Raw genomic sequence first — 24,292 nt, forward strand, 5'->3', positions numbered from 1 at the left:
ATGCATATCTTTCTTTTTTGATTGTTCGATTGACCTTATCCTGTTTGATGACCATTCTTTGTCTTCTGATTTTGTGCATTGCCTGCCCTCTTGGCTTTAACTTGGCTGTGTACACTTCTCAAGCTTCTGGTATGCTTCTCCATTCAGTTGCCTTTCTGTGGAAATAATCCAGTAATCTCTGTTTTACGATCAAGGCATAAACGGTGGAGGTTAGGGTTTCTTTGGGATCTGCAAGACTGAGTGGCTCACTTCAAATATGTCTGAGGTAGCCTTAAGCCTACATCTTCTGACAGATGTTACAGACTCATGCTGTTTCATAAATCTAGATCTCTTTAGATTATCTTGTCTACCTTAACTGCACATTTTAGCCTACTGTCAAATATCTGCATCAAAATACTGGAGCATTTATTGGCACATAATATCACATATATTAGACCATAATATCATCCCACTTATAAGGAGCACTAAATGTTTAAAACACATGATAAATATAGTTTAAGCCATGAAAGACTTAGTTTTTTCCAAAGTTTAAAAAGAAAAATGATGACGATATAACGACTAGTGTTGAGCACAAGTGCTTGTTGTTCAAGTTTGCATGGGTGTTGCTCGGGCACCTGTGAATATTGTATACCGATGCACCCGGATGCAAGCACGAGGAGTGAGTTCTTGCATTCAACATTAATGAGGACATATTCAATTTGACACCCTTGTATTATTACATTCTGTGCTGTACCTTTTTTGTCAAAAGTCCTCACTATATCCCTGGCTAAAACCCTTGAAGGGTGTAATTTTCAAAATGGGGTCAATTGTGGGGTGTTTCCACTACTTAGGCACATCAGGGGGTTCTCCAAACGCTAAGTGGCATCCGCTGTCGATTCCAGACGTTTTTGCTGCTTCCGTTCCGTGCCCTGCCATGTGCCTAAAAAGTCATTATCCTCCACATATGGGGTATTGGTATACTCAGGAGAAATTGCACAACATATTTTGGGGTCCATTTTCTCCTGCTATCCTTGTGAAAGTAAAAAATTGGGGGCTAAAGCAAAATATTTGAAAAAAAGTGAAATATTCATTTTCTCCATTCCACATTCTATTATTTCCTGTGAAGCACCTGAAAGGCTAATTTCTTGAATATTATTTTGATCACCTTGAGGGGTGCAGTTTTTATAATTTTATCACTTTTGTATATTTTCTGTCATATAGACCCCTGAAAGTCACTTCAAATGTCAAGTGATCCCTCAAAAAATGTTTTTTAAAATTTTGTTGGAAAATTGAGATATTGCTGATTTTAACCCTTCTAAGCTTCCTCACAAAAAAATTATGTTTAAAAAATTGTGTTGATGTAAAGTAAGCATGTGTATAATGTTATATACAAGACCCCTACAAGCTTAGGTAAAGCTAAAAATGGGTCAGAAAGAGTATCTTAGGCCACAAAATATTTTATTGTATATACATAATGTAAAAGGTTTGGACAGAATATTGATGATGAAGCAGGAAAAGTGATCCAATAGAAACTTGTTATTGACCCATACTAATAGCACCAAAGATTATATTAGTCCTGTATAAAAAGCACGAATCAATCCATATTCGATTGCAATGCATATGTATCTAAATGGTGAACAGGAACTATTATCTTCCCTAAAAACATAATATAGTAATAACAGAAACACACTACCAAAAATTGTGCACATGTGTAAAGGGAGGCCACTGTTATCACACTCCACAGTTATGTACTAGTTATAATAGCAGCATAGTATGTACTCAATATTGAAGTGTCAGTTGTTAAGTGCCCATAGTGCAGCTGCCACAATAACCATAACTATATGAGCTAGGAGGAGAGTGCTAAAGCCGGTATTTACTGGTAATATGTAGTGATAAGGACCCCAACCTGCCACCCCTATGCGCCTTTCGAAGTCTCTTCTTCAGGAGGCTTGGTGAATTAAAATTATTTTTAAAATTTTTGATAGTTTCATAACTATTTGTAAATCATATCAAACTAAATTTACCACTAACATCAAGTACTATATCGAATATTGAATATATAATATTGAATCCTGCTTTGAGCAGGGGGTTGGACCAGATGACCCAGGAGGTCCCTTTCAACTCTAACATTCTATTATTCTATGATTCTATGATTCTATATGTCAAGAAAAAACAATCTCAGAATCAGTGGGATCACTTGAAGTGTTCTAGAGTTTTTACCTCAAAAATTTAGCCTGTTCATTACTGTAAAATTAGCTCCGTCACTAAGAGGTTAAAATACTATACATGTAAACAATATTATTTTATTATAAAATATTCATTAATAAATTGGTCATTGATTTTACATTTATTGTACATATACTGTTGAACATTCATTTGGAAATAACATGAAGCTTTATTGCCTAGCACTTAAAGCAGGTTAAGAATTGATTCATTCTTTAACCCTTGAGATACTGTTTGTCAACAGCTCTTCGTTTCATTGTCATTCACATTACAGGTCATTGTTCTACAACAGTTATATAAAGCCTGTATAAATCTATATCTACAGTACTTGAAGAATGATGGTCAATAGAAGATCATTAAACATTACATTTTATTCACTTTACAATGTCATTTGTATTTTTCCTCTTATTGGTTTTGATTGTAGTACTCTATTAACATAGCATCAATGAGAGCTACATTTATTGGGTTTTACAGTTTCCTACAGGCCAAATCACTATCTGATCTGTTCAGCAAAATGTGTTTGACACAAAGAAGCTAGAGAGCAGAACACATGAGTATGTTACAACAAAAACTCTTCAAAAGAATGCACACAAGTCCTCTGGAAAATTCACCACAGCATTACAAATACCAGTCAAAGATGACAACCAAAAACAAAATCTGTTTTTATATTTTAATTATGATTTTTACTTAATCCATAATAAATTAAAAGGTAATATTCTTTCATATTATATTTGTTCCCTAGGATCCACTTCTGCAAGAGATAATCCAATCTTAAGAAGCAATGAAATTTTGCTAACATATGCCAGTTCATGATGCTAGGAGTTTATCCTCTGATATTTCCTTTGATCCCTACAATAAAGTGGCAAGGAAAATCTGTTTAGAATCTCTTAACAGAAAAATGATACATCTCATCAGGAAATCCTCTTATCTCTATTTTCATCCACAGTTTTCAACAATAAGTTATAGTTTATGAATGTATTTAATGTTCTGAGTTCATGTCTGTGATGTTTTCATAGAAGTATAATATTTAATGCAATAATTGCTCAAGAAATTTGTTTCTTTTTCCCAAAGAATCATTTTCTCTTATGACATTATGCACCCATATCTAAAATAGACATTTATGATCAGCTACTATCTAGTAAATGATTTTTCTACTTATGAAAGAAATTGATATTTAATATTCTCTATCTGTTTCTTCCACTATTCATCTTCCAGTATGGGCCTTTGTACCATATCCTCCAAGTAAAATACATATAATGACTAGGGAGTGGCTTTATAAATTGAATTTTTGTTTACAAAATGCTACAGAAAAAAGTTCATTTATGACACTTTCTGTGAAAATTACACATTCAGTGTCAATTTACCTTAAGGTACATTAGAAATTGTACAATGAGTTGACTAAGTTTTCAATATATGTGTAGAAGTTAAGAAAAAAATTCCATTTCAATGACATAAAATGATTGATGATGCTCAGTTAATTTCCTAATCTTGTTCCCCTGCCAAATGTAAAACTCCCTTTACATCTTTCAGTATGATTCAGCTGTGGCATCCACAGAGAAAACAAGCATTGTATCCTCCATTTTGGCCAATAATGATAGCCACTAAAAGAATTATTTTTTCCACACTCTCAAAAAGCTTTTGAGTTTTACAACATTTCAGTATGACTATAACACAAGGGCCCCTGCTTTATCTCAATCATCAAGAACATAATGTTCCATTAACTTTGCCATTTCGTAATAAACTAATTCTCATTTTGCTATTCACTGTGATACTTAAGAGAAACAGCCATGTCCATTTAAAACCATATTAAAACATATACTATTGCAATCTAATCAGATTTATCATTTTTCACTATTGAGTGAATTCTGGGTTAAATCAACTTTTAAAACCTTAACTAAACAATTTTCAAATTAAATCCAATTTTTTTCATACTGTTTATTTTTTCTGCAGAATAATATGAAAGCTGATTTATGTAAATGTGTACAAAAAAATGGATTGGTTGGTGATCAGCTGTATAGTCAAGCTTTGAATAAACTTTTAAGAATTATTTTTAATAAACAAAGCAATGTAAAATGTTTTTCTCAGTTCTATTGAATTATATATTTCTGTGGATAATTCAATAGCAGTAACACAAAATTAAATCCATGGCTATAGTATCTTTGTCTCAATAATGTAACTGGCTGTTTGGTGAAATATGTAAATTACTTGATTTCCTATGATTATTTGCTCTAGAAATTCATGGGAGATACAATTCTTCCTTTTCAAACATCAGATAATAGTGGGGTAAGTTTAAAGAAAATTCATGCTAAAATAAGATTTAGCTTAAGCCAGGGAACGGGAACACCCATCCAGCTAGAGATTCCATTTTACCAATTCTTCATATGGAAGGTATTGTATCAGACCCTCATGAATTGTGTTTTTCATAATGATGTCACAACTGTGAGTTGCAACAACCAACTATGGCCAAGAGTTCATCATAATTATGAATATTTTAACACTGAGACAAAATGTATGGCTGGCCTAAACACTTTTACAGACACAAAAGCCTCCCAACTTAATGCCTTATGGTATAGACTGCATTGCCCTCTTATCGGTGCATAACATTTATTTAAATTTACTGAGATTTCAGTGTTTGCTGTTAGAGATTGATGCATTTTTACTAAAGGTATTCTAGTTGAGTTGGACAAAAATCCATATTATCTTGAATACAGATTTATTTGCAGTCTACTCCGCGTGAATTCAGCAAAACGGCAGCCAGCTGGTTGCCATTTGTTGAACCATAGAGGTCAGCAAAAGGTTAAAAACATGTAAAATAAATAAAGGGACACCTCAAGTTCATCTCTCCGATCACCTCCACTGCTCACTGTCCCATATACGGTTCTTTGCACCTCTCATTACCACCACCAAGTGCTGGAACTCCAAGTCAGTACTTCCATCCATGACCAGGTCGAGGACATCTCAAGCTCATCATAAGGCTCTGACGTTGTGATGTCACAAGCACCAACACCTTGCAACATGTACGTGCTAGTTCCAGACTAACGTACAGGGGCTCAGTTTTTCAGTGCATGGTGGTAATAAGAGATACAGGGAACAGTGAGCAGTGGGGGTAGCTAAATAGGGAATGATGAGATGAGCAATTGTTTTTTTTTCAACATAGTAACATATTATGCTTTTGGGTCTGTCTAGGCCCCAAAGCATAAAAAGGGACATTTAATTAGCAGAAAAGACATTTTGTTCAAATTGAATTTACTGTAAAATCTGTGCGATTTAGCACTTGTCAGCTCTTAGCTCTTCTCACTGTGCGTATGCACTTTAACATTTTAAAACAAGGCTGCTTCTAAAGGATGAAAGTGAGGCCATGGGGCTAGCTAGCAAGCAATATTTATTGAACTATTTCCAACCAATGTTAATAGAAATCAGTCTGAACAATATTAAATATTCTACTATGGGATCCAGTTTTGAAGAACTGGTCTCAGGAAAATTGACTTACACTACCGTTCAAAAGTTTAGGGTCACTTAGAAATGTCCTTATTTTTGAAAGGAAAGCACAGTGTTTTCAAATGAAGCTAACATTAAATGATTCTGAAATACAGTCTATACATTGGTAATGTGGTAAATGACTATTCTAGCTGCAAAAGTCTGGTTTGTAATACAATATATTCATAGGTGTATAGAGGCCCATTTCCAACAACCATCACTGCAGTGTTCTTATGGTACTTTGTGTTTGCTAACTGTGTAAGAAGGCTGATGGATGGTTAGAATACCCTTGAAAACCATTGTGCAAGTATGTTCGAACAACTAAAAACAGTTTGGCTGATTAGAGAAGCTGTAATCCTGACCTTCCTTTGAGCTAGTTGAGAATCTGGAGCATTACATTTGTTGGTTCCATTAAACTCTCAAAAAGGCCAGGAAAAAAGGACTTTCATGTGAAACTCAACAATCTAATCTTGTTCTTAGAAATGAAGGCTATTCCATGCGAGAAATTGCCAAGAAACTGAAGATTTCCTACAATGGTGTGTACTACGCCCTTCAGAGGAGAGCACAAACAGGCTCTAACCAGAGTAGAAAGAGAAGTGGGAGGCCCCGATGCACAACTGAGCAAAAATAAAAGTACATTAGAGTCTGTAATTTGAGATATTGACGCCTCACAGGTCCTCAACTTGCAGCTTCATTAAATAGTACACTCAAAACGCCAGTGTCAACGTCTACAGTGTAAAGGCAACTCCGGGATGCTGGCCTTCAGGGCAGAGTGGCAAAGAAAAAGCCATATCTGAGACTAGCTAATAAAAGGAAAATATTAATATGGGCAAAAGAACACAGACATTGGACATAGAAGATTGGAAAAAAGTGTTAGAGTTTTCATAAAAAACACAAATTTGTGTCGGTGAGCCTAAACTTTTGAACATTAGTGTATGTCAATAACTTTGTCTGGTCTAGATAATATGCTTAGTTATAAATTAGTAATTTAAGATTTAATAATATTTTTTCTTATGTTGAACATAGGATTTTTTGTAGCAACATTTGTGAGCATTGACTGTTGTGATCCCCCATAATAATAATAATTTAATAATAATAATTTTATTTATATAGCACCAACATATTCCTCAGCACTTTACAAATTATAGAGGGGATTTGTACAGAGAATAGACATTACAGCATAACAAAAATCACAGTTCAAAACAGATACCAAGAGGAGTGAGGGACCTGCTCGCAAGCTTACAAACTATGAGGAAAAGGGGGAGACACGAGAAGTGGATGGTAACAATTGCTTTTGTTGATCGGACCAGCCATAGTGTAAGGATCGAGTGTTCATGTAAAGATGCATGAACCACTTAACAGCCTAAGTATGTAGCAGTACAGACACAGAGGGCTATTAACTGCATAAAGCATATGAGAACATGATGCGAGGAACCTGGTTATGGTTTAAGTTTTCTGAATGGGCCACACAGGGAAAGTTAGGTTAATGTGTTGAAACGTTAGGCCAGTCTGAACAAATGGGTTTTTAGGGCACGCTTAAAACTGTGGGGATTGGGAATTAATTGTATTATCCTGGGTAGTGCGTTCCAAAGAATTGGCGAAGCAAGTGAAAAGTCTTGGAGATGGAAGTGGGAGGTTCTGATTATTGAGGATGCTAACCTCAGGTCATTAGCGGAAAAGAGAGCACGGGTACGGTGGTAGGCTGAGACAAGGGAGGAGATGTAGGGTGGTGCTGAGTCATGGAGTGCTTTGTGAGCAAGGGTAATAGTTTTGTACTGGATTCTGGAGTGGATGGGTAACCAGAGTAATAACTGGCACAGGGTAGAGGCATCGGTGTAATGGTTGGTGAGGAATATAATCCTGGCAGCAGCATTCAGTACATATTGGAGCGGGGAAAGTTTGGTAAGAGGGAGGCCATTTAGGAGAGAGTTACAATCGTCCAGACGACAATGAATGAGTTAAACAGTAAGAGTTTTTGCAGAGTATAAAGTAAGAAAAGGGCAAATTCTAGAAATATTTTTGAGATGCAGATAAGAAGAGAGCCAATGATCGGATGTGGGGGGTGAAGGAGAGCTTAGAATCAAGTATGACCCCAAGGCAGTGGGCATGTTGCTTGAGAGTAATGGTGGAACCACACACGGAAATGGCAATGTCAGGCAAAGGTAGGTTAGTAGAGGGAGAGAACACGAGGAGTTCAGTTTTTGACAGGTTCAGCTTCAGATAGAGGGAGGACATGATGTTAGAGACAGTGGTAAGACAATCACTGGTGTTTTCTAAAAAGTCAGTCATGAGATCAGGAGAAGAAGTGTATAATTGGGTGTCATCAGCATACAGTTGGTACTGTATCCCAAATCTACTGATTGTATACTGCCCCTATTGGACAAACAAACAGAAGAGGAGGTAGCCTAGGACTGATCCTTGAGGAACCAAAACAGTAATGGGAAGATGAGAGTAGGAGGAACAAGCAAAACATACAGTGAAGGAGCAATCAGAGAGATAGGAGGAGAACCTGGGGAGAACGTTGTCCTTGAGGCCGGTGGAGTGTAGCATTGTAAGGAGGAGCTGATGATCCACAGTGTTGAATGCTGCAGAGAGATCCAAGAGAATTAGCATAGAGTAGTGACCATTAGATTTGACTGTTAGTGGATCATTAGAGACTTTAGTGAGGGCAGTTTCAATAGAGTGAAAAAAGCGGAAAAAAGATTGAAGAGGGTCGAGAAGAGAGTTATCTGAGAGATAGAGGGTGAGACAGGAGTAGACCAGGTGTTCGAGGAGTTTAGAGATGAAGGGAAGATTAGAGACAGGTCTATAATTAGCGGCACAGTTTTGATCGAGGAATTGTTTTTTAAGTAGTAGATATATGATGGCATGCTTAAATGAAGAGGGAATGATACCGGAAGAGAGAGAAAGGTTGAATATTTTTGTTAAATGAGAGGTGACAGCTGGGGAAAGGGACTGTAGGAGATGTGACGGAATGGGATCACTGGTGCAAGTGGTCAGGCGAGAAGATGCAAGGAGCCTGATTACTTCTTCTTCTGTAACTGGCTCAAAGTCAGAGAGTAAATTAAATGCTTTGGGGGAGGGAGAACAGTGCATGGTTTGAAGGGATTGGGAATAATTTCCTGTCGGATGTGGTAAATTTTTTCTTTGAAGTAATTGGCCAGATCGTCAGCGTGGAGATCTGTGGTTGGGGCCTGCACTCTTGGGTTGAGTAGGGACTGGAAAGTGTCAAAGACACATTTAGGGTTGTTGGACAGGGAGGTTATTAGGGTGTTAAAATAGGTTTGTTTGGAGAGGTGAAGCGCAGAGTTGTATGTTTTAAGCATGATCTTATAGTGGATGAAATCTTTGGGTAGATTAGATCTTCTCCACAGACGTTCTGCGCACCTGGAGCACCGCTGCAGGAAACGTGTTTGCAGCATGTGCCACGATTGTCGCCGTCTGTGCCGAGTTGTTCTATGTATAGGAGGTGCAGTTTCAGCCACGGCACTTTGCAGGGTTTCTTTGTAATGCTTCAGTGCAGAATCAGGACATGAGATGGAGGAGATAGGGGCCAATGAGTACTGCAAGTTCTTCATAAGTTTCTGGGTGTTAATGGCCTGTATGTTTCTATAAGTGTGGAAAGTGGGGGTGACCTGGGCGGGATGGCTGTTCTTGATAGAGAATGAAAGAAGGTTGTGGTCAGAGAGCGGGAGAGGGGGTTTGTGAAATCGTCCACTGAGCAAAGCCGGGAGAAGACCAAGTCGAAGGAGCTTCCGTCATCATGCGTTGGAGAGTTAGTATGCTACGAGAGGCCAAAAGAGGAGGTTAGAGATAAAAGGTGAGAAGCAGATGAGGAGAGGGGAAAAGCAATGGGGATGTTGAAATCACCCATGATGAGGGTGGGGATGTCACAGGAAAGAAAGTGGGGAAGTCAGGTGGCAAAGTGATCCAGGAACTGATGAGAGGGGCCGGGAGGACGATACACCACCGCCAATCGCATGGAGAATGGGATGTAGAGTCTGACCGCATGGACCTCAAAAGAAGGGAAGACAAGTGAGAGTACTTGGGAGATAACCTGAAAGGTACATTTGGGTGATAGGAACAGACCAACACCCCCATAATAATTTCTTACTTGGATCTTAGTGAGAAATGCAATGATCTTTAGATGACATGGGATCAATCTAAGAAAAAGACAACTACTTTAATATCAGCTGACTTTCCAATGAGTACAATATAAATATGATTTACCAATAGACAGATTGTGTATAATCTAAACAATGTCATACCCTTTTTTTGTAGTTCTATGTCTAGTTTCCATTAATCTTTGTTGTCATTAACAATGGAAACAAATATTTTACTTTGTTCAGATGATGTTTTGTTTCCTGGGCACTCAAAACATTGCAGGGATAATTACAAATGAATGAACAGTAGTTATATTGTTTAAGTTGTGCAACAGCTATCAAGGAGAACTAATAACAAGCCCATTCCAATGTTGTATTGTCTGAGAAGTAACGTGTGGTATCATTTTAACCAATAAAATACTCCTACATAAATTGAGAAAACCAAGCCCGAGTGCCCTCAGAAACAGGTATTGATGCTATTTAACTGAACATTCTCTTAAGGCATGTAAGTTGAATGGCTTCACTTTACAGCTAAACATAGATCTGTAATTAAAGTGAGTGGGCACTATTCCCCGTGGCAGGGACTTTCCCCATACTAATCCAGGTGTTGGTAAAGTTAGACATTCATTTGTACTCCTTGCTTGTTAAAACAAACTATGTCATCTCTCTTTCAGCCAGCATACATACATTCCATAAAGAACAATACTTTACGTGAAACAATCACACCTTTGTATCTATCTAGGAATGTACATAGGTGTGGATGAACATACTGGATATATATTTTCTTTTCATTAAAGCAAATCTCTGCTTACGAATTAATTGTACTGAGGTCTACTCATGCTTTATCGCTACATGTTGCAATCATCTCCATATGCTAAACAGTTATACTCTGATACTATTAATCTTGCAGGGTAAAAGCTAGGGTCAAAGCTAGGTTCTCAGCTATCTCCACATGTGGTAGATGACAGCTAAGCTATATAACTGCCTTCTGTCCCTAATATCAGAAGATGGGATGGAGCTGAGCTAACCATTTAGATTCCACTGTTAAACCATGACAATGGCATTTAAATGGAGTGCTTATGTCATCGGGGAAGGTGGAATCTAGTGCACTTTAGCATGGCAGCTGGCGGTTTCTAAATACTACTACGAAGCACAGCCACAGCATGAGCTTCAAAAAAGACCACGATTTACACTACATATTGTAATATATATACTAAAAGTGATCAGACTATTACAAGTTCAATTCCCATGAAGTGACTAAAAAAGAAAAAAACTTAAAATAAAGGTTTTAAATATGTATTTATTAGAAAATAAATACAAATTTGTATCACAACCATGTTCCCGAATTAAAAATAAGGAAATTAAAAAAAAACTAATTTGGAATCACTGTGTTCACAAAAGTCTAGTGTATCAAATTAATAAATTAAATAACACAAACAGTGAATGCTGTAAAGATAAAATAATAAAGTCCCCAGAATTGTGCTTTTTTTGTCAACACACCACACTAAATGCAATTAAAATGTCCAAAATGTCATGTGCCCCACATTGTTAGCAATAAAACTGTTAGCTTAACCCACAAAAATGAAGCAGTTAATACGCTCTACTGATGTATAAGTTAAAATGATATGTGCCTCGGAAAATAGCAAACCAAAATAAAAAACTTCGGAATGTACTTACTTAAAAAAATGCAAGCTTAGTTTTACTATAGTCGTGTTTCCAGACGGATTTGCATTTTTTTTAACTATTTCATTTTGCGTGATTTATTTTTCACATTTTAAGTTATTTTTATGATAAAATGGATAGTGACATTCAACACTACACCTCACTCTGCAAACAAGCTCTCATATGGCTACGTTGATGCAAAACAAAAGGTATGGCTTTTGGAAAAAGGGGAGGGAAAAGTATCAACATAAAAATGATAATCGACTGTGGAAACAAGAGGTTAATTTCATTTGAACTATAGGTGAATGGATCGCTTCGCGTAACCAGTCCATGGTCAAGATCAAGCCATGGACAGGAGCTGGAATTTCCTGAGCTTCCGGGTTTCCTAGCATGGTAATGATTTACCAGCATGGCATGAAATCATCTGTGTGGCGCACAAGTAACGGCACGCCAGCTCGGCTAATCATAAACGTATTCTGTCTAATTTTGAGCCTTTCCTAAACTTTTAGGCTATAGTCACACTATCAGTATTTGGTCAGTATTTCACATCAGTATTTGTTAGCCAAAACCAGGAGTGGGTAAAAAATACAGACTTCGTGACGTTTTTCTATTATGGCTTTCCCTTCTGTTTGTTCCACTCCTGGTTTTGGCTCTCAAATACTGATGTAAAATACTGACCACATACTGATAGTGTGACCGTGTCCTTAGCATTAACTTTTATTATTATGTAAGATCTGCTTTTCCTGGATCAGATTAGTAACAATTAGACATGAGCAAATCATTAGATCATTCACATTCGCTGGCTTTGCTTAATATTTTGCCACATTTTTTATTAACACCACAAAGCTGAAAAGTATCTATAACTGGAAAATATATGTATCATATTCTGAGGTGTCCTAGGTGTGTGTTGAACCTGTTTTTGCAAACACAGCTTTACCCATATCCAACCTAACTGGCTAGGGGAAAACAGATGTTAGCTAATGATAACCAGAAGCCAATTTACACTAAGTTCCAAATTATTATGCAAATGACATTTTTATCTGATTTTCCAAAATGGTTTGTGTAAATGACAGTCAGTCTAATAAAAGTAATCACCCGTTAGAGTATACATCGAATTTTATTGAATAAACCTCCCAATGATAACAGTATAATCTCCAAAATGAATAAAAACTTAAAATGCACTGTTCCAAATTATTAGGCACAGTAGAATTTCTAAACATTTGATATGTTTTAAAGAACTGAAAATGCTCATTTGTGGAATTTGCAGCATTAGGAGGTCACATTCACTGAACAAAAAGCTATTTAACTCCAAAACATCCTAACAGGCCAAGTTACATGTTACCATAGGAACCCTTCTTTGATATCACCTTCACAATTCCTGCATCCATTGAGTTTCTGCTTGTATTTCTTTGCATGAAGTCAGAATAGCCTCCCAGAGCTGCTATTTTGATGTGAACTGCCTCCCACCCTCATAGATCTATTGCTTGATGATACTCCAAAGGTTCTCTATAGGGTTGAGGTCAGGGGAAGATGGTGGCCACACCATGAGTTTATCTCCTTTTATGCCCACAGCAGCCAATGACTCAGAGGTTTTCTTTGCAGCATGAGGTGGGGCATTGTCATGCATGAAGATGATTTTGCTCCTCAAGGCACATTTCTGCTTTTTATACCATGGAGGAAAGTTGTCAGTCAGAAACTCTATATACTTTGCAGAGGTCATTTTCACACCTTCAGGAACCTTAAAGGGCCCTACCAGCTGTTTCTCCATGATTCCAGCCCAAAACATGACTCCTCCACCTCCTTGCTGTTGTTGTAGCCTTGTTAGGACATGCTGGCCATACACCAACCATCCACTACTCCATCCATTTGGACCATCCAGGGTTGTTCAACACTTATCAGTAAACAAGAATGTTTGGAAATTAGTCTTCATGTATGTGTGGGCCCAATGCAACCATTTCTGCTTGTGAACACTGTTTAAGGGTGGCCGAATAGTCGGTTTATGCACCACAGCAAACCTTTGAAGGAGCCTACACCTTGAGGCTCGAGGGACTCCAGAGGCACCAGTAGCTTCAAATATCTGTTTGCTGCTTTGTAATGGCTTTTTAGCAGCTGCTCTCTTAATCCGATGAACTTGCCTGGCAGAAATCTTCCTCATTATGCCTTTATCAGCACAAACACATCTGTGCTCAGATACAGCCACAAATCTCTTAACAGTACGATGATCACGCTTACGTTTTCGGGAAATATCTAATGTTTTCATCCCTTCACCAAGGCATTGCACTATTTGATGCTTTTCAGCAGCAGAGAGATCCTTTTTCTTTCCCATGTTACTTGAAAACTGTGACCTGCTTAATAATGTGGAACATCATTTTTAAGTAGTTTTCCTTTCATTAGAATCACCTGGAAAACTAATTATCCCATGTGTTTAAGATTGATTTCAGTGATCCATTGAGTCCTGAGACACAATACCATCCACGAGTTTATTTGAAAAACAAAACAATTAAATCTTTATCACACTTAAATCCAATTTGCATAATAATTTGGAACACAGTGTAAACACACACTCTAAGGCTATGTGCACACGTTCAGGTTTTTTCGCGTTTTTTCGCGATAAAAACGCTATAAAAACTCATTAAAAACGCATACATTATGCATTCTATCATTTAGAATGCATTCTGCATGTTTTGTGCACATGGTGCGTTTTTTTTCTGCGAAAAAAACGCATCGCGGTAAAAAAAGCAGCATGTTCATTAATTTTGCGCATTTTCCGCATTTTTCCCGCAATTCTATGCATTTGGAAAAAAACGCACAAAAAACGCTTCAAAAATGCGGTAAAATCGCGGTAAAAACGCATGCGGATTTTTGGCAGAAATGTCCGGTTTTTGTCAGGAAAATTTCTGCCAGAAATCCTGATGTGTGCACATAGCCTAAAGATTCAGACTTTGAAGGCTACTGTACTTAAATTGTATAAACATTGCAAAAATTGTTCCTTTTTGGGGACAAATGTCTGCCTTGCTGGTGCTTATACACTATCTAAATTATCTCTGTTTGTGGAATATCAAAAGTTATTTATTTTGATAAATGTGAAGTACTAGCAGCTTTTTCACAATCCATCCAAAAATTGTTCTTTCAGTTGTAGAAACATGTGTACTGTTTTGAATGTGAAGCAATAATAGATTCATAACTATGAATGAAAAAATTGTCCCTACTTTTAGGATTTGCAATAGGTTTAACAAAATAATTTGCAAAGCCTTTTTATCAAGCTGTTTAAAAATTATCCAATTTCTTAAGAAGGTACAGACTTTCAGTTTTCAATGTGAAAAAACAGTAGCTTTTCTGCTTGCCTTTTCAAAGAAATAGGCCTATTTTGGGAGCTGTTTCCAGTTTGTGCACCCTCAAAAAAGTACATTTCCATTGAAAGATTATTGCTTTAATGGAAACAAAGCATTTAGTTTGATAACTTTAAACAATTTGGCCCTATCTGATAACTTTTCCTTTTCTGACCTGCCCTGCGCATTGTTCACGCATGCAAGGAAGTGTTGACTCTTCAGAGAGTGGAAAGGGTTATTCTGGTCAGACATATAATCAGCAATTATTCGCTGTGCAAATGCTTCACTAACTAAAGAACACAGATATTTCTGGTAATATGCTAATTACATAACTGTAAAATATTCTCAATAATCTTGGAAAAATTTAATAAATTCTTTTAACAAAATTTCACTTATAGATATAATAAAAAAATAGTTAAAATCTTTGGTAATTTTTACCGGTAGCTTCCTGATCAAGATTGAGAGAAAAGGAAAAATTATTTAAAAAATGAAGTAAGTGTGGGGCATGGTTAGCCAGTTGTATGTGAAGCTGCACTTTTTTGAGCTCCAGCCCTTCATCACTTAAACTATCAGCATTTAACACCCAAATGTGGGCAATTCCTCAAAAACAAACAGGGCCCGGTCTGCACCCACTCCCTATCAGGGAGATATCACCGCTCTTCTTACCCACTCTAGGCATCCGATACAGGAGAATACTGCTCGCTCCTCGGCAGGACCTGGAGGCAGGGTGAATCTGTTTCCTCTCACTCAGAGACCCCAGGCACACAAACGTCGCTGCTCGCTGACCCACCTGGACCATGATGATTCCATGGATCTCTAACCTAGCCTGTCTCTCATGCAGAAAACTCCAGGATAGGGAGATAGGAAGCAATCACTTCCACAAGATGGCCGCCGCCTCATGCAGGATGATGCAGGATTATGAGTTGATAAACTGTTATGAGAATAAAAAAATTTTTTGATAGCCGCAAAATTTCAGGACTATGCACTTTATTAATGTAGATTAAGTTTCAGAAGCATTTATATATGCTTTATTTAGCGGTATACGTACATGAAGTAGTTTTTTCCTAAAAAACAGTCATTCTGAATCGCTTCTGTTACAGAGATGCGGCTATCTAGTAATATGCTCTGCTTACACATGCCACTTTATTGACTATAGGGCTGGTCCCCATAATTATATGAAAATTGGAAGGTGTTGTAGTGTTATGCGGCTTTATTCATTTTTCTTGTGTTTTTCCATCAGTGTTTTCTTTGAATTTCCTTGTCTTGTTTTAAAATATTTGTCTAATAAAAGTATCATGTTTTAAATATATCCTATATGCCTATGCCTCTTTTTCACCTACAATTGTTGGGGTGTTTGGGTATGAGAATTGTATTTGGAGGTGGTGAGTAGGGTTGAGCGACTTTCATTTTTTTAAGATCGAGTCGGGTTTTGCGAAACCCGACTTTGTCCAAAGTCGAGTCGAGTGCAGTCGGCCGATTATCGCTAAAAGTCGGGGATCGACCGAAACACGAAACCCAATGCAAGTCAATGGGGAAGCATAGTCGGCAGTGAGTGGAGGCCAGGAAAACACCTACAGTGCCCATTTTAATGCCAAAAACATCCATTCTTGTTTCTGAAGCTTGTCAATCTTAATTAACTTTATAATAATAGTTGGGCATTGGAAATTGGGGGTCATTTGGCAAAAGTTGTGGGGGGGTAGGTCTGGTTCAAGGTTTTAGTGGGCCCAGGAAACGTGGACTACGTCACGGCGGTGGAGCAGTGAGAGGTAAGTATGTCAAGTTTGCAAGTGCTGTGATCCTAAGCAAGCAGGGGGGGCCCACTCGTTGGCATTGGCACTGGCACAGGGCCCCTCAAAGTACAGCGGTGTGTTTGCACGGCGGGGGCGCCTCCCACCGGCAGCGACACTTTTGCGTACTCTGAGGGGCCCTGTGCCAGTGACGTCGCCAACGAGTATGCCCCCCCACCTGATGAAGGAACCTGCACTTTCATCTGCACCTTCCTCTTTGTCCCTGTGTAAGGTGGTATAACATGCGGGAAGGGGAACCTTACTTTCAGCAGGGTCAGATTCTGGCTGTGTAGAGTGCAAGGGGAATGTAGTGGTCTAGGTCAATGTACCAGCAGACTCATCTAGCAGTGGCTGGGCAATGGGCAGGATGAGGAGTACTAAACACAGATATAGGGCCAAAGAATAAAGTAGGCTAAATGCAGTTCAAAATTGGTAACAGGACTAAACAGGCGGCATTGCTTTGTTCAGTGGAGTAGCAAACCCAGGAGCAGCAGACACTGTTTTAAGGGCCCAACCACACTAGTAGGCCAAATGCAGTTTAATATCTGCTACTTTAGGCCAAAAGCCTAAAGACTGAAGCTCAGCTTTATACAGTGGAGGACAACACCATGGAGCGGCAGACACCGTTAGTAGGCCGTAACCACCAACTTTTTGTTAAAAAAACACTTAATGAGAGCCAGAAGGTTGAATCTCGGATTTATTCAGTTGAGGACAACACCAGGGAGCGGCAAACAGAGGTATTAGGCCCCAACTACCAATTTTTAAAAAAAAAGCACTTAAGGAGAGCCAGAAGGTTGAAGCTCAGATTTATTCAGTTGAGGACAACACCAGGGAGCGGCAAACAGAGGCATTAGGCACCAACCACCAACTTTTTTTAAAAAAGCACTTAATGAGAGCCAGAAGGTTGAATCTCGGATTTATTCAGTTGAGGACAACACCAGGGAGCGGCAAACAGAGGTATTAGGCCCCAACCACCAATTTTTTTTTAAAAAGCACTTAATGAGAGCCAGAAGGTTGAAGCTCAGATCTATTCAGTTGAGGACAACACCAGGGAGCGGCAAACAGAGGTATTAGGCCCCAACCACCAATTTTTTTTAAAAAGCACTTAAGGAGAGCCAGAAGGTTGAAGCTCAGATTTATTCAGTTGAGGACAACACCAGGGAACGGCAAACAGAGGTATTAGGCCCCAACCACCAATTTTTTTTAAAAAAGCACTTAATGAGAGCCAGAAGGTTGAAGCTCGTTTTTATTCAGTTGAGGACAACACCAGGGAGCGGCAAACAGAGGTATTAGGCCCCAACCACCAATTTTTTTTAAAAAAGCACTTAATGAGAGCCAGAAGGTTGAAGCTTAGATTTATTCAGTTGAGGACAACACCAGGGAGCAGCAAACAGAGGTATTAGGCCCCAACCACCAATTTTTTTAAAAAAAAAGCACTTAAGGAGAGCCAGAAGGTTGAAGCTCAGATTTATTCAGTTGAGGACAACACCAGGGAGCGGCAAACAGAGGTATTAGGCCCCAACCACCAATTTTTTTTAAAAAAAGCACTTAATGAGAGCCAGAAGGTTGAAGCTCAGATTTATTCAGTTGAGGACAACACCAGGGAGCAGCAAACAGAGGTATTAGGCCCCAACCACCAATTTTTTTAAAAAAAGCACTTAATGAGAGCCAGAAGGTTGAAGCTCAGATTTATTCAGTTGAGGACAACACCAGGGAGCGGCAAACAGAGGTATTAGGCCCCAACCACCAATTTTTTTAAAAAAAGCACTTAAGGAGAGCCAGAAGGTTGAAGCTCAGATTTATTCAGTTGAGGACAACACCAGGGAGCGGCAAACAGAGGTATTAGGCCCCAACCACCAATTTGTTTTAAAAAAGCACTTAATGAGAGCCAGAAGGTTGAAGCTCAGATTTATTCAGTTGAGGACAACACCAGGGAGTGGCAAACAGAGGTATTAGGCCCCAACCACCAATTTTTTTAAAAAAAGCACTTAATGAGAGCCAGAAGGTTGAAGCTCAGACAAGGAAACCTGGAGGAGAACACCAAGGTGGAGGAAAACACCCAGGAGCGGCAGACATCACTAGTGGGCCCCAACCAAACTAGTAGCCCAAATGCAGTTTCCTATTTTTTAAAAAAGCCCGAAAACCTGAATTGAGGACAATTTTAATTAGGGACTGCAGACAGACTTAGTAGGCTGTCCCCTGTGGACCATGCATCCACCACATTAACCCATTGCGCCATAATGGACATGTAACCTTCCGTGGCCATGCCTACAGGTCCATGCATCTGAGTGCATGGACAATGCGGTCTTTTACATGCTGGTGGAGGGTTGGGATGGCTTTTCTTGCAAAAGAAGTGTCAACTGGTTAGCTTGTAGCATGGTACAGCGTAGTCCATGATGGCTTTATTAATATTAAATAAAATATATAAATAGGCTCTATGAACTTTTAAATAGGTTCCAGGGGTACACGGGCAGCATTGGTGTGGTCAGCGGAGGACGATTGCAAGGAGGGACCGCAGACAGGCTTACTAGGCCTAAAATAAATAAAATTAGGCTCTATGCAGTTTTAAATTGGTTACCTGGATACACAGGCAGCATTGTGGTCAGCGGAGGAGGAGGATTGCAAGGAGGGACCGCAGACAGGCGTAATAGGCCTAAAATAACTAAAAATAGGCTCAAGGCAGTTTTAAATCGGTTACCTGGATACACAGGCAGCATTGTGGTCAGCGGAGGAGGAGGATTGCAAGGAGGAACCGCAGACAGGCTTACTAGGCCTAAAATAACTAAAAATAGACTCAAGGCAGTTTTAAATCGGTTACCTTAATACACAGGCAGCATTGTGGTCAGCGGAGGAGGAGGATTGCAAGGAGGGACCGCAGACAGGCTTACAAGGCCTAAAATAACTAAAAATAGGCTCAAGGCAGTTTTAAATCGGTTACATGGATACACAGGCAGCATTGTGGTTAGCGGAGGAGGATTGCAAGGAGGGACCGCAGACAGGCTTACAAGGCCTAAAATAACTAAAAATAGGCTCAAGGCAGTTTTAAATCTTTTAGATGGATACACAGGCAGCATTGTGGTCAGCAGAGGAGGATTGCAAGGAGGGACCGCAGACAGGCTTACTAGGCCTCAAATAAATAAAAATAGGCTCAAGGCACTTAGAGTTATCTCGCAGGGGTACACAGGCAGCATTGGTGTGGTCAGCGGAGGACGATTGCAAGGAGTGTCTGACACAGTTAGTACTCACAAAAAATAAATAGATGCTAATGTCTCGCCAAAAAACAAAAAAAAAAGTGTGGCATGCTTAGGTACAGGGGTGGACTCATCTGCTGAGATTCTGACATAGTAATTTGGCAGTAAGTATTTACTGGTGTCAATATAGGACACTGACCCAGACTACTTTAACCCCTTAGTGACAGAGCCAATTTGGTACTTAATGACCGAGCTAATTTTTACAATTCTGACCAGTGTCACTTTAAGAGGTTATAACTCTGGAACGCTTTATCGGATCCCACTGATTCTGAGACTGTTTTTTCGTGACATGTTGTACTTCAAGTTAGTGGTAACATTTCTTCGATATTACTTGCAATTATTTATGAAAAAAATGGAAATATGGCGAAAATTTTTAAAATTTTGCAATTTTCAAACTTTGTATTTTTATGCCCTTAAATCAGAGAGATATGTCACAAAAAATAGTTAATAAATAACATTTCTCACATGTCTACTTTACATCAGCACAATTTTGGAAACAATTTTTTTTTTGTTAGGGAGGTATAAGGGTTAAAAGTTGACCAGCAATTTCTCATTTTTACAACACCATGTTTTTTTTAGGGACCACATCACATTTGAAGTGATTTTGAGGGGTCTATATGATAGAAAATAACCAAGTGTGACACCATTCTAAAAACTGCACCCCTCAAGCTGCTCAAAACCACATTCAAGAAGTTTATTAACCCTTTACGTACTTCACAGGAACTAAAACAATGTGGAAGAAAAAAATGAACATTTAAGTTTTTTTTGCAAACATTTTACTTCAGAACCATTTTGTTTAATTTTCACAAGTGTAAAAACAGAAATTTAACCACAAATTTTGTTGTGCAATTTTTCCGGAGTACGCTGATACCCCTTATGTGGAGGTAAACCACTGTTTGGGCGCACCGCAGAGCTTGGAAGTGAAGGAGCACCGTTTGACTTTTTCAATGCAGAATTGGCTGGAATTGAGATCGGATGCCATGTCGCGTTTGGAGAGTCCCTGATGTGCTTAAACAGTGGAAACCCCCCACAAGTGATACCATTTTGGAAACTAGACCCCTTAAGGAACTTATCTAGATGTGTGTTGAGCACTTTGAACCCCAAAGTGCTTCACAGAAGTTTATAACGTAGAGCCGTGAAAATAAAAAATCTCATTTTTTCTACAAAAATGATCTTTTTGCCTCCAAATTTTTATTTTACCAAGGGTAACAGGAGAAAATGGACCCCAGAAGTTGTTGTACAATTTGTCTTGAGTACGCCGACACCCCATATGTGGGGGTAAACCACTGTTTGGGCGCATGGCTGAGCTCGGAAGCAAAGGAGCGCCATTTGACTTTTCAATGCAAAATTGACTGGAATTGAGATCGGACACCATGTCGCGTTTGGAGAGCCCCTGATGTGCCTAAACAGTAGAAACCCCCCAAAAGTGACCCTATTTTGGAAACTAGACCCCCCATGGAACTTATCTAGATGTGTAGTGAGAACTTTGAATGCCCAAGTGCATCACAGAAGTTTATAATGCAGAGTCGTGAAAATAAAAAATATATATTTTTTAACAATAAAGATTTTTTAGCCCCCAAGTTTTTATTTTCACAAGGGTAACAAGAGAAGTTGGACCCCAAAAGTTGTTGTCCAATTTGTCCTGAGTATGCTGGTACCCCATATGTGGGGGTAAACCACTGTTTGGGCGCACGGCAGAGCTCGGAAGGGAAGGAGCGCCATTTTGGAATGCAGACTTTGATAGAATTGTCTGCGGGCGTTATGTGGCATTTGCAGACCCCTAATGTACCTAAACAGTAGAAACCCCCAACAAGTGACCCCATTTTGGAAAATAGACCCCCCAAGGAACTTATCTAGATATGTGGTGAGAACTTTGAATGCCCAAGTGCTTCACAGAAGTTTATAATGCAGAGTAGTGAAAATAAAAAATATTTTTTTTCCCACAAAAAAGATTATTTTAGCCCCCAAATTTTTATTTTCACAAGGGTAACAAGAGAAATTGGACCCAAAAAGTTGTTGTCCAATTTGTCCTGAGTATGCTGGTACCCCATATGTGGGGGTAAACCACTGTTTGGGCGCACGGCAGAGCTCAGAAGGGAGGGAGTACCATTTGACTTTTTTAGCGCAAAATTGGCTGTCGTGTTTGGAGACCCCCTGATGTACCTAAACAGTGGAAACCCCCAAATTATAACTCCAACCCTAACTCCAACACACCCCTAACCCTAATCTCAACCCAATCCATAATCCTAATCACATCCCTAACGATAATCACAACATAACCCCAAAACAGCCCTAATCTTAACCCTAACCATAACCCTAATCAAAACCCTAAATCCAACACACCCCTAACCCTAATCCCAACCCTAACCCTAATCCCAACCCTAATCCCAAATGTAACACTAATCCCAACCCTAATCCAAACCCTAACCCTAATCCCAACTCTAACCCTAACTTTACCCCAACCCTAACTTTAGCCCCAACCCTAACCATAACTTTAGCCCCCGTCGTCACAAAAAAAGTTCAATGTAACCTTTTTTTTGTACGTCGCATCCGCCATTTCCGCGCATGCGTGGCCGTAACTCTGCCCCCTCCTCCCCAGGACATAGACTGGGCAGTGGATGCGTTGAAAAACTGCATCCGCTGCCCACGTTGTGCACAATTTTCACAACGTGCGTCGGTACGTCGGGCCGACGCATTGCGACCGCCCCGTACTGACGCAAGTGTGAAAGAAGCCTAAGGCTACTTTCACACTAGCGTCATACTCGGCCCATCGCAGTGTGTCGGGCCGACGTACCGACGCTAGCGTTGTAAGTGCCGCACAACGGGTGCAGCGGATGCTGTTTTTTCAACGCATCCGCTGCCCCATTGTGAGGTGCGGGGAAGCGGGGGCGGAGTTCCGGCCATGCATGCGCGGTCGGAAATGGCGGACACGTCGCACAAAAAAGTTACATGTAGTTTTTTTTGTGCCGACGGTCCGCCAAAGCACGACGCATCCGTCGCACGACAGATGCGACATGTGGCAATCCGTCGCAATGCGTCGCTAATGCAAGCCAATGGAGAAAAAACGCATCCTGCAAGCACTTTTGCAGGATGTGTTTTTTCTCCAACGACGCATTGCGATGGAAGCCAAAAAATGCTAGTGTGAAAGTAGCCTAACCCTAACCCTAGCCCTAACCCTAACCCTAAATTTAGCCCCAACCCTAACCCTAACTCTAACCCTAACCCTAACCCTAACCCTAACTGTAACCCTAACCCTAACCCTAATTTTAGCCCCAACTCGTCTTCTCCTGCCGGCCGGCAGATGGCAGCAGATGGCGGGCGCACTGCGCATGCGCCCGCCATGATGAAAAAGCCGGCTGGCAGGAGAAGACAGAAGAGGACCCAGGGACACCGGGTGAGTATGTTAGGGTCCCCGAATCCCCCTATTTCTCTGTCCTCTGATGTGCGATCACATCAGAGGACAGAGAAATAACTGATCGCTTTTTTTATTTTTTGCGGTCGCCGGTAAACTGTTAATTACCGGCGATCGCAAAGCAGGGGTCGGTGCAAACCGACCCCGATCATGTTCTTTGGGGTCTCGGCTACCCCCGGCAGCCGAGACCCCAAAGATCTTCCGGGTGCCGGGCGGCAGGCGCCCATCGGGAGCCACGAGGAGCACCGGGGGAGATAGGTGAGTATTGGGGGCTATCGGGGGCCATCGGGGACCCTATTTCTCTGTCCTCCGATGTGCGAACACATCGGAGGACAGAGAAATTAAATGGCAAATCGCGTTTTTTTTTGCTGTTGCGACCGCCGGTAAACGGTTAATTACCGGCGATCGCAACTCGGGGGTCGGTAAAAACCCCCCGAATCATGTTCTCTGGGGTCTCGGCTACCCTCGGCAACCGAGACCCCAGAGAAAATCCGACTCTGGGGGGGCGCTATTCACTTTTTCCACAGCGCCGTTAATTAACGGCGCTGTGGTTTAAGTACCCTTAGCGGCCGCCGTTAAAAGGCGTATCGGCGGTCGTTAAGGGGTTAACTAGCATCATAGATGTCAACAAATTGGTATTGTCAGTGCCAGGCATTGAATGATGTCAGCGCATAGACTAAACATTGGTGGAGCTGTGAGAGATAATTTTGCACGTGGTAGAGCACAGTTTGAGCTGGGGGGGGTTAACTCTCTTGTGGCCGGCGGTACCGTCCCAGGGCTTCTCATGTTACAACGGTGTGTCTGACGTTGGGTGCACGTCACCACCGCCAGAGACACTTTATTGTACTATGAGGGACCCAGTGGCAGTGCCGTCGATCAAAAGCGGGCACACCCACCTCTTCAGACAAACGGCACTCTAACAGGTGCTTGCGCCAAGTGGCGAGACCACGGCCCCGTGGGGGGAGTTTTCCCATTGAGGGAGGTGTAAACATGTCGTATGCTGGACAAACAGCTGCTGCAAATTAAGAGATTGGAACACTCAGTAAGACCAGTCCACAAGCAAGACCTT

At 40.2% G+C, this 24,292-nt stretch overlaps 1 long non-coding RNA gene across 1 annotated transcript in view; it reads right to left on the reverse strand.

Moving 5' to 3' along the window:
• Positions 1 to 2,264: 2,264 nt before the first annotated feature.
• The window catches only part of LOC143781087 (uncharacterized), a 377,260-nt gene continuing 355,232 nt past the window's right edge, over positions 2,265 to 24,292 (reverse strand). Inside the window, exon 3 of the long non-coding RNA XR_013216543.1 lies at positions 2,265 to 3,051. This is a non-coding gene — a long non-coding RNA (uncharacterized LOC143781087). The remainder of the gene's footprint in view (positions 3,052 to 24,292) is intronic.

The sequence above is a fragment of the Ranitomeya variabilis genome, chromosome 6 (genome assembly GCF_051348905.1).
Source record: "Ranitomeya variabilis isolate aRanVar5 chromosome 6, aRanVar5.hap1, whole genome shotgun sequence".
In the NCBI taxonomy this organism is placed as follows: domain Eukaryota; kingdom Metazoa; phylum Chordata; class Amphibia; order Anura; family Dendrobatidae; genus Ranitomeya; species Ranitomeya variabilis.